The sequence below is a fragment of the Pelodiscus sinensis genome, chromosome 3, assembly GCF_052426305.1.
Source record: "Pelodiscus sinensis isolate ZL-2025 chromosome 3, ASM5242630v1, whole genome shotgun sequence".
NCBI classification, from domain to species: domain Eukaryota; kingdom Metazoa; phylum Chordata; order Testudines; family Trionychidae; genus Pelodiscus; species Pelodiscus sinensis.
This window is the reverse complement of record NC_143054.1, coordinates 161,890,521-161,900,496: the sequence shown is the minus strand read 5'-3', so window position 1 is coordinate 161,900,496 and position 9,976 is coordinate 161,890,521.

Here is a 9,976-nt window from a genome sequence, read left to right as displayed (position 1 = left end):
GGGTTGCTACTTTGATTTTTCATAAAATAATTATAAATATTACATCAGCAATGTTTTCATCTGCAGATGTCAAAGAATTGTTCTGTACATTAATTAGTTAAACCCCATAACAGAACTATGAGGCAGGTTAGCTGTAGTATCCCCATGGGTATATGAGGTAGAACAATATAAGATGATTTGCCCAAGGACATACAGTGAGTCAGTAGCAGAGCTGGCAATCAAGCCCTGTTGTCCTGGGAATAAAACTGAGTCATCAGCTCTAAAACAATATATTGCACAGACTCTCACTTTGTCATGCCAGCCCTTCGTTTGTCTTTGTTTACACTGATTTCCATGGCAGTTTTCCAAGACAGTGCAGCATCAGCTGAACAACCTTAAGCATTAGGGTCAAGTTGTCCAGACTCAAAAGGTTTAAACTGGGGTGGGGAAACTTTTTTGGGTCGGGGGATGCTGGCCACTGACCCACAGAAAAATCATTTGGAGGCTGCACATAGTGAAAAGCAAAACAAACAAACAAAAACAACAACAACAAAACACACACATGCTAATACACCCTCTCACTGATGTGGCCCCTGATTGAAAAGGAGAAAGACAATCCCCACATTGCCCTTGCACACCAGAGCCTAAGGAGGTCCAGGCTAGTAGTTTTTGTGTGTTCCAGCCCTGGGGGGAGATGGCGAGAAGGAAGGCTGGAGTGCCAGCGCAGGTTCCCCAGTGCTAGAAGGAGAGGGGGGATGGAGGGAGCGTGGAGCCTCGGGGGCCAGATCCAGACAAGCTGAGAGCCAAATCCTTAGGTTCTTCACTCCTGGTTTAAATAAACATATGCATTTATGACTGGCTATCCAAATCACACTGTAACCCTGAACATGTTGATGTTCTCTCATCACTGCTTGTTTACCTTTCTATCTACAAATATATGCAGGGTGTATACTCACTACAGAGTTATTTCTAGCAGTAAAAGATAAAGACCATGCAAGGCGAGACAACCTGAAAACCAGCTGATCCCATAATTGCACACTGCACTTTTTATAGGCAGAATTATTTATACCCCTTTTATATCAACGGAGGGAAGAATGCTGCTGAGTCACTCCTCCTTTCCACTGCTATAGCTGTCCCTGAGAGCTGATGCCACAACATGGGCAGCAAACCTGATAAGTTACATGCACAGAAGCTATATTTAATACCTTGTTGCGTCAAAATATAACCAAAATGCACAGCACAGCAGAGGGCAAAGCCAGTGAACATAAATCACAAGATTTAAAATTATCCTTGCCTAATGAGTTTCTTAAGAATGTTGGAGACCTAAGGCTTATCAACACAAAAATGATGTAGTGCTTTTTTTGTACCACTTTAACTAGATAGGTATACATGCCTTAGTATGAATGCAATTATACTAATATAAGAGTGCTTGTACCGATATAACTTCTTCCCTTATGGAAAGAGGAATAAGCAATATCAGTATGTTACCTTTATAACAGTAAAACAAAACAAAAAAAACCCAGTCATGTAGCACTTTAAAGACTAACAAGATGGTTTATTAGGTGATGAGCTTTCGTGGGGCAGATTCATTTCTTCAGATCATATTCAGATCATCTGAAGATATGGGTCTGCCCCACGAAAGCTCATCACCTAGTAAACCATCTTGTTAGTCTTAAAGTGCTACATGACTGGATTTTTTTGGTTTTACCAAGATCACACTAACAGCTATTTCTCTGTTACTTTATAACAGTGTGCACCGCAGAAACTGTACTAATATCATTATTTCAGTTAAAAAAAAATCACACCCCTAGCCAAAATAATTATACCTGCGAGTCAATAAGGCCTTGCAACTGGCAGAGAAATAATGGGTGCTACATTGGTTTGGCCAAATCCACAACAGTGCTGAAGAGGAAGAGGACTTGGAACTGCTGTGAAAAACACATTATTCTAACTGAAACAGCATGCAGCAGGGGTTTAAAACACTACAGTCAGGACTCTTGTGTTCTGTTCCCAGTCTGTACCACAAGCTTTCTCTGTGAACTTGGAAAATTCACCTATTGTATTAAGTTAGCTTAACATTATTAAAATACTTTCTTCTGGTCATTAAGGTGCCAGCTGGCACACGTGAAGTCCTCTATGCTGGCCATGTTTTAGCTTGAGAGGGGTGGGTGCCCAAGGCTAAAAGCTTTGTCTGAAGGAATAAAAAAGGGTTATTTTTCAGTCAAGTTAGCTCTGTTGAGTTAACTCCTTTGAGAACCCCCTTGTTACTAGCTTTCCTGTGGATGTATTTTATGAATGTTTTAAAATGCAATTTTTAATAAAAAAACAACCACCCATCCATGGCTTGACACTTTAACACCTTTAGAAATGCTTGAGTTGCTCATATAATAGTCTAGGGTCCACATCTTTTAGTGTTTAATTTGAGTTAAGCTAAATTGATTGAAGGAATAAGAATTATAAGAAAACACTGTAGGATAGGTACAACATCAGTGTGCTCCCTCACAGGCTGAAATGGCCATGTAGGCTTGTGCCTCAGTTTCCCTCCAAGTCCCCAAATAATTCACATACACTCCAGATCTTTAATAGAATATTCTTCCTCCAAGAGGAGGGTGGTAGTGGAAGCGGGGTGTCTAATTTATTCGGATTGTTCAGGTCCCCTTCTAGTGTCAGGGGTCGCATAATTCCCCCCCCCCCTCATTTGGCCCAGTTAGGCCTCCCTGGCCTATAGAATCTCCCTCAGGTTTCAGAGCCATCCCCCTTGAGATCTGTTTGCTCCAGGTTCAGTGTTAGCCTACCCATCCTTAGTCTGCAGAAGCGAAGAGTGAGGGGGAATTTGATAGCAGCCTTCAGCTTCCTGAAGGGAGGTTCCAAAGAGGATGGAGAGAGGCTGTTCTCAGTAGTGACAGATGGCAGAACAAGGAGCAATGGTCTCAAGTTGTGGTGGGAGAGGTCCAGGTTGGATATTAGGAAAAACTATTTCACTAAGAGGGTAGTGAAGCACTGGAATGGGTTAGCTAGGGAAGTAGTGGAGTCTCCATCCCTAGAGGTGTTTAAGTCTCGGCTTGACAAGACCCTGGCCAGGTTTATTTAGTTGGGATTGGTCCTGCCTAGAGCAGGGGGCTGGACTTGATGGCCTTCTGAGGTCTCTTCCAGCTCTATGGTTCTATGATTCTATGATCCTATAGCTCACCCCTCAAATCTAAGGTGACACATTCCTCCTTGCTAAGACAAAGTCTTTAAGGTCTGGCCTCCCTGGCCCATAACTCACCCCTCAAATTTAAGAATTGCCCAATTGTATACCCCTTCTTCCAAGATCTTCGTGCTAATTCCATTCTTTTTTCTTATTTTCCCTTCTCAGCAGTCATTAGCTTCAGAAGCTCCCCTTCTAACTGTATTAGAGCCAGGGCTGGATTAAGGCATGGGCTAGCCAGGCAGCTGCCCAGGGCGCCAACCTATGGGGGGTGCCTGATGGCAGCTGTAAGGGGTGCACAGCACCCCTTACAGCTGCCATCAGGCACTGCGCACCCGGTGCCCAGATCGCGGGCTGCAGCAGATCCCAACAGCCATCCTGCAGCGGCCGCCCGGGGTGGGGGCCGCGTTAACCACTGCAGCGCCGGCCAGCAGCGCTCTTCCCCCCGCGGCCGTGGGGCCCTGCAAGGCCAGACTCGGCCCACCCCATGCGGGCCTGGGCTGCGCACCAGCGGCAGTAGCTGGGCTGGGTGGGGCCGGACACATTCGTCCTGCCGCCGCCAGCTCCGTGCGCCCTCCCCCACGTGCAACTATGCACCATCCTCCAACCCGGGGCGCAATTAAACTGTCTGCCCGGGGCGACGGAATGGCTCGGTCTGGCCCTGATTGGAGCCTCCCTTTGACTCTCCAGCTGAGACAACTAATCAGTGTCTTACTCTTTCCCGATGAGTGGCTGTGCCTGGCTAGGAGGAAGGGAACCCACCCTATTCGGTTCTGGTCCTGGGTTTCTTACTTAAAGGAACAGTGGTCAAGGTTTTTCCTACAGTTCTCCTTCCAGGCACTGAGGCTGTGTCTAGTAGCCTTTTTTCGAAAAAACTTCACCTGTGTCTAGACTACAGCCGTGTTCTTTCAAAATTAAATCGAAAGAACGCGGCTTTTCTTTCGACGACGGTACTCCTCATTTCACGAGGAAGAACGCCTTTTTTCGAAAGTGCTCTTTCGAAAAAAGGCGTTCTTGAATGTAAAGAGGGCTTTTCGAAAGAGAGCATCCAGACTGCCGGGGTGCTCTCTTTCGAAAAAGAGGCTCACTTTTTCGAAAGAAGAGATTGCAGTCTAGATGCTCTTTTTCGAAAGAAGCTTTTTCAAAAGTATCTTTCGAAAAAGCCTCTTCCAAAAGAGGCTTGCAGTCTAGACATAGCCTGATTGTTTCTAGTACCAACTTCCTTTCTCCAAATGACTACTTTAAAACCTTTATCCACTTTCCCTGGACGTTCAGTGCCTATTAGAAAGAGGCAGCAGGGGTGGGGGAGACGAGTGGGTGCCTAGTCCAAACAGTTTCTGAAAAATGTGATTTTTTTTAACGGTTTGACTCTTTTTTCCGAGAACTAGTGAATACCCTCAAAAAGTCATACTCTTTCAGTAGTACTTTCCATTTTTTATTCTTTTATGCACACTATTTTGGCTGCAGAGAGGTTTTAAGGACATGTCAAAAGCAAGAGCCTGAGCCAATGTTAACTATGGATCAGTTATTAGTGCCTCAATAGTAAAGTAAAAAAAACATGGCCACCTAGAACTTCACAGGTGCTACTATGATGCATACCATGGCTCATTAGGACTTTTAGCTCCTTCTTCTCCAAAAAAGCAGGTCCCTACCATGTGTGGTAAAGGAAAAGCTCTGATAGTTGTCAACAGTATTGGACCTATACAATATTCTGATTCTATCCAACTAAAGCCAGTGGTAGATATTTAATTTATTCCAATGATTATAAAATAAGGCCCCCCTCTCTAGCCACTGTAGGTTGCAGTACTACACTGACTTCCCCTCTGTACCATGGGTGGAGTCAGGGATGGGAACAGATAATGCTGTAGAATGGAATACTACAAGAAATTCTGCTCCCCAAATCTGGAACAGCCCATAAGCAGGTCTCTGGAGGTTCCCCTAATTTATTCCAAAAACCACATCATCCCACAGACCAGACCAGGATTCTGAAAGTATGAAGATGGTGCAACCTGGCCCCTGGCCCACCCACTTCCATATCTGCAAGCATGCCATGCAAAAGGGGGCAGGGAGTCAGGAGAGAATGTGAGCAGACATGGGCTTAAGCATCAGCTTTGTCTATACTAAGGCGCTATATTGGCCAGCATTTCTGAAATGTGACCACTGTAGCCGCCCACCTACAGCCATCAGTGGCTTTTCTTGCAGCCATACCTCCTGGGCAGTGTTGGGAGCGAGGACTGGCAAAGCAGTGGCCCTTCCACTGAGGCTGGGTTCTGCCCCATTCTGGAAACAGAAATGTTGAAGTCATGCTTCAGCCAAGGGGTGGCAGGCTCCAGCCATGGAGCTTTGGGCTCCATTCTCTGGCAGTACGGGGATGGACTTTGTCCACATGCTCATTGTAATCTCCTAGTCCATTCTGCCTGTCCCAGTCTCCCTTTACCCTGGCCCCACTGCTTCTGTACCCACCTCCCCATCCAGGGCCTAATTTGTTCCTGGACTTGCAGAGGCTAATTCAATCTGCTGTGAAAAGTGTTATTTATATGCTTGTTAATATCACTTTTCATTGCAGACTTAGTATCTTGCAAGTCTAAAACAAACAAATCCTAAAAGGCAAAAACAACCCCCCAAAAAAAACCCAAAACAAGAACACACAAAGCACCTTATTTGTGTTTCTATTCTGTTTAGGCCCAGTAAAGCAATAGTTCTCAACCAGGGGTATGCATGCCCTTGGGGATACACAGAGAACTTCCAGGGGGCACAACAGTTCATCTAGTTTTCCAACAAGCTACATAAAAGCATAGCAAAGTCAATACAAACTGAATGAGAAAGTCAGCAATTTTTCAATAATAGTGTGCTGCAATATTTGTATTTTTAGGTCTCACTTTGTACACAAATAGTTTTGAAGTGAGATGAAACTTGATGTATGTAAAACAAATCAGACTCCTGAAAAGGGTACAGTGGTTTTGGAAGTTTGAGAACCATTGTAGTGAAAAACAGAGACAGCTGTACAATATTTTTATTATCGAGTCTGAAAAAAGGCTACATAAGTAAATTATAATGATTTGGAGATGTGCATATTTATTTGTTTTTTTACCTAAAGTTAATTAAGTATTTTAGGAAAAACTGTCAGAGACACAACCAGCAAGAATTGGTGGCTGCAATTGGAAGCTACTAAAATATTTGTTGTGAGAATCCTTGCAATAAGCTGTCCTCCTAAGCATCATTCCTATTACTCAGTAGGAAAAACTAGTGATCAATGCTCTCATTATTTGCCATGCATGCCTTGTGTTGCACAGCCATTTAATTTATGTGCACACTCTTCACCTGTGCCTGGCAGGATGAAGAGCTCTGAGCATCAGCCAATTGAAGACAGGAGACATCCTGTTGGGAAGCACACAGGAATTGCATCTCACAATACAATGCATATCTCTTGGGAAACTAAACTAAATTTCATTGTTTTGTTTTGTTTTTAAATACATCATTTTTTGAAAATAATTGAGATTTCACACCAAAACTGTACATCCTTCCTGAGCTGTATATAACTCACTATAACGCTGGCCTGCAGCCAAATTTCTGCACTTACTTAACTCTGAGAGCTGTCTTCCCACACAAATATACAGTAGGTTATTTGTAGTTCTTTAATGTTTCAATAACTATTTGGAAGATTAGTACATTTATATCAATGTCTCCACCTTAGTTAGAACTCTTTGTTAGTTTGGTTTAAAAGTAATATGTGGTTTTATAATTCTGATATGAGCCACATTTGTGCCAAATGAATTGATGTACCTTTCAGTCAGCAATATTACCAACCTTGATTCCTTTATTTAAAAAGCAGTTTTCACCACATTTTCTCCTTGACTACTGTGCAGAAATAACAAGTTCTTGTATTGATGGTGTGATTGCTGGTTTTTGTCAGCAAGAACCAGCAATGTCTACTATATATTTGAGGATATGTCTGTTGGAAATAAGCTAGGACACTTTGGATGCAGGTGAAAACAAGCGGAGGATTTATTATACACTAGCTGATGGAGTGACATGCAGGGGTTACCCTGGTGAACACTGGTTAATTAACACAATACAATAGGTTATATAGTCAGCAGGTGGACGGAGGAAAAATGATTTGATAGGTTTAGCAGCAAGATGAAATGAGCACATAAGCCAATAGAACTACTAAAGATTACATAATATCTCCGCCCATTGCAAAGTAACAACTTATTAATTAATACATATAGGTGGTTATTGTTTAAATGCCAAAACATGTTAGCAAAACAGTAATAACATTTTAGTCTGCATTGATGATGATGTTACTTATAGCAGGCGGGTATGGCCTTGAATTGGTGCAGCACTTGGTTCTCAGGCTCATTATCTAGGAGTGAAGCAAGACAGTTAAGCAAATTTATGAATGTTATCTTAAGAAAAATGTGTTAGGTTACTAACTGGAGTCTTGTCCGAGTGTCTTAGAATGTGGTTGCTATGGTGCCCAGGGTTGTTTTACTGTTTGCAGCTCTTATTCTGACTGTGGTGTTTCCAGGCCTTAATCCTAGAATGGAGTTATGCTATTTAGAGGCCTACTAGCACATTTAGGGCTGCCTCAGTTTACCCTACAATGTCTACACTACATTGTTATTTTGAAATAGTTAATTTGAAATACGTTATTTCAAAATAATACGTCTACACACAAAATGCATTTTAAAATAGCGTTTTGCTATTTCAAAATAGTGCGTCCACACTGAGTGGATGCTGAATCACATTTAAGGCCAGCTGGAACCAGATCCAACAGCAGCGGCGGATATAGGGCAGGGTGAGCGGGGCGGCTGCCCCGGGCCTCGCACTTCAAGAGGCCCCGCGCATGTGCCATGTCAAAGGGGGGTCCTGCAAAATTGTGCTGCCCTGGGCCCCACAAAACCTTCATCTGCCCCTGTCCAGCAGGGCATCAGGTCAGGAGTTACTTTGTGTGGCTGCTGCCTGAGGCTATCTGAGGCCTGGGGCTATCTGTGCTTAAATGGACCCCCTCTGGACAGCTGGTTCTCAGGTTTCTCTGCTTACTTGCCCACATCAGTGAGGGACAGCAAAGCATTTTGCCTCTGCGTGCTCTGGTTGCCCTCACTCAGGACACCACAGCACTCTGCAACATGGAGCCAGAGCTGCTCATGGGCACTCTGGTGCTCCTCATGGATGTGTTGCTGGGAGCCTGGCTGCACTTTCTGTGGGCTGCTATCTGGGAGGCCCTGCAGGAGAGCTTCCACCCTGAGGAGCTCTAAGAGCTTCCCTGGTCTACCCCACTGAGGGCTTGTGCTTCATTCCTCCCTCACATCCTTCCACTTACCCCTCTCTAACCCCCTTCCTGATGTCAAATAAAATACATGTATTTTCATGAACACAAACTCTCTTTATTTAACAAAACTGGGGGTGAAACTCTGGTGAGACTGGGGAAAGGAGGCAGGAGAGGGGAGAAGACAGGATGGGAGAAGGGAGGGGGAAACCTGGGAGGAGGGAGCTAGAAGGGGGAAGCAAGGGGAAGAAGGGGAAGGGGAAGCTCAGGGTTCAGGGTTGGGGGTCTCGCCGAACCAACTTGATTTTCATGCAAACCTGCTTCTGGGTTTGCATGTGGCCTTTGGTGGCCAGGCTGGCAGCTATCCTGCCATAGAAGGCCATGTTCCTCCATCTAGTGCAGAGATCATGGACTTTGGGAGCATCCCCCCAAACCTGAATAAGGTCTATGATCTCCACCCTGGACCAGGAAGGCGCCTGCCTTCTCTGGGCCTTGGCTGGCTCCTGGGAGCTGGCAGACTGCTCCTGGGGAGCAGTGGAGGGCTGGCTTCCAGTGGTTTGCTGGCTCATGTTTTGGGGCCACTGGGTCAGGGGAAGTGACTGCTGGCTTTGGGCTGGCAGGCTTGGAGCTGGCACAGGCACTGTGGCCAGAGTCAACCCCTTTAAGGGCTCCAGGGATGGAGGAGGGAGAGGAGTGTTCTTGGTTGAGGCTAGAGTGGCCACCAGGGCACCCTGGGAAGGCTGGAGGCCCCCTATTTCGATATGTGTCTACACAGCACTTATTTCGATTTAGCTATTTTGAATTTGGAGTTATTCCTCATGGAATGAGGTTTACCAAATTTGAAATAAGCAACCGCTATTTCGAATTAATTTCGATTAGCAATTTGGCTATGTAGACTCTAGTAAAGTTATATTGAAATAACGGCTGTTATTTCAAAATAACTTTGCTGGTTAGACATACCCTGAGAGATTTTTTGTGTCTGTCTGTCTGTCTGTCTGTGAGTCCAATTGTTCAAGAGCTCCTCCTAAACGGTAAGAGCTAGGACCCCCAAATTTGGTATACAGCTTCCTCTTATCATAACTTAAAGCAAGGTAAAGGTTTGGTTGTGCCAGGACAATGAGCTGTGCCTGGAATTCAATTGGTTTTCATAAAATGAAACAAGAGGGGTCTGGATAGGAAGAACAGTTATACTATAAAAGGACCACAGGGGGATAGCAACAAGTCAGAGATAGGGACTGGGACAACTATATCCCCATTGGGACAGCAGGGGGCAGAGATAGAGAAAGGAACAGCTATCCACTATATATTTCAGAGAGTTTGTCTGTGCGTCTCTCTGTCCCCCAGCCAGGGGACATGCACCCCTCCTCTGGTTGTGCTCACTGCAACTGCAGCGGCTATGGACAGGCGCTTCTCATCTGACCCCAAACTGCTGGGGTGAGAGAGGGCTGAGTTGTCCTCTCTTTCTGGGGCAGCCTGTATACTGAACCTCTCATCCTCAGTCCCACCCCACAACAATTATTTCAGTGAAGAAAAACAAA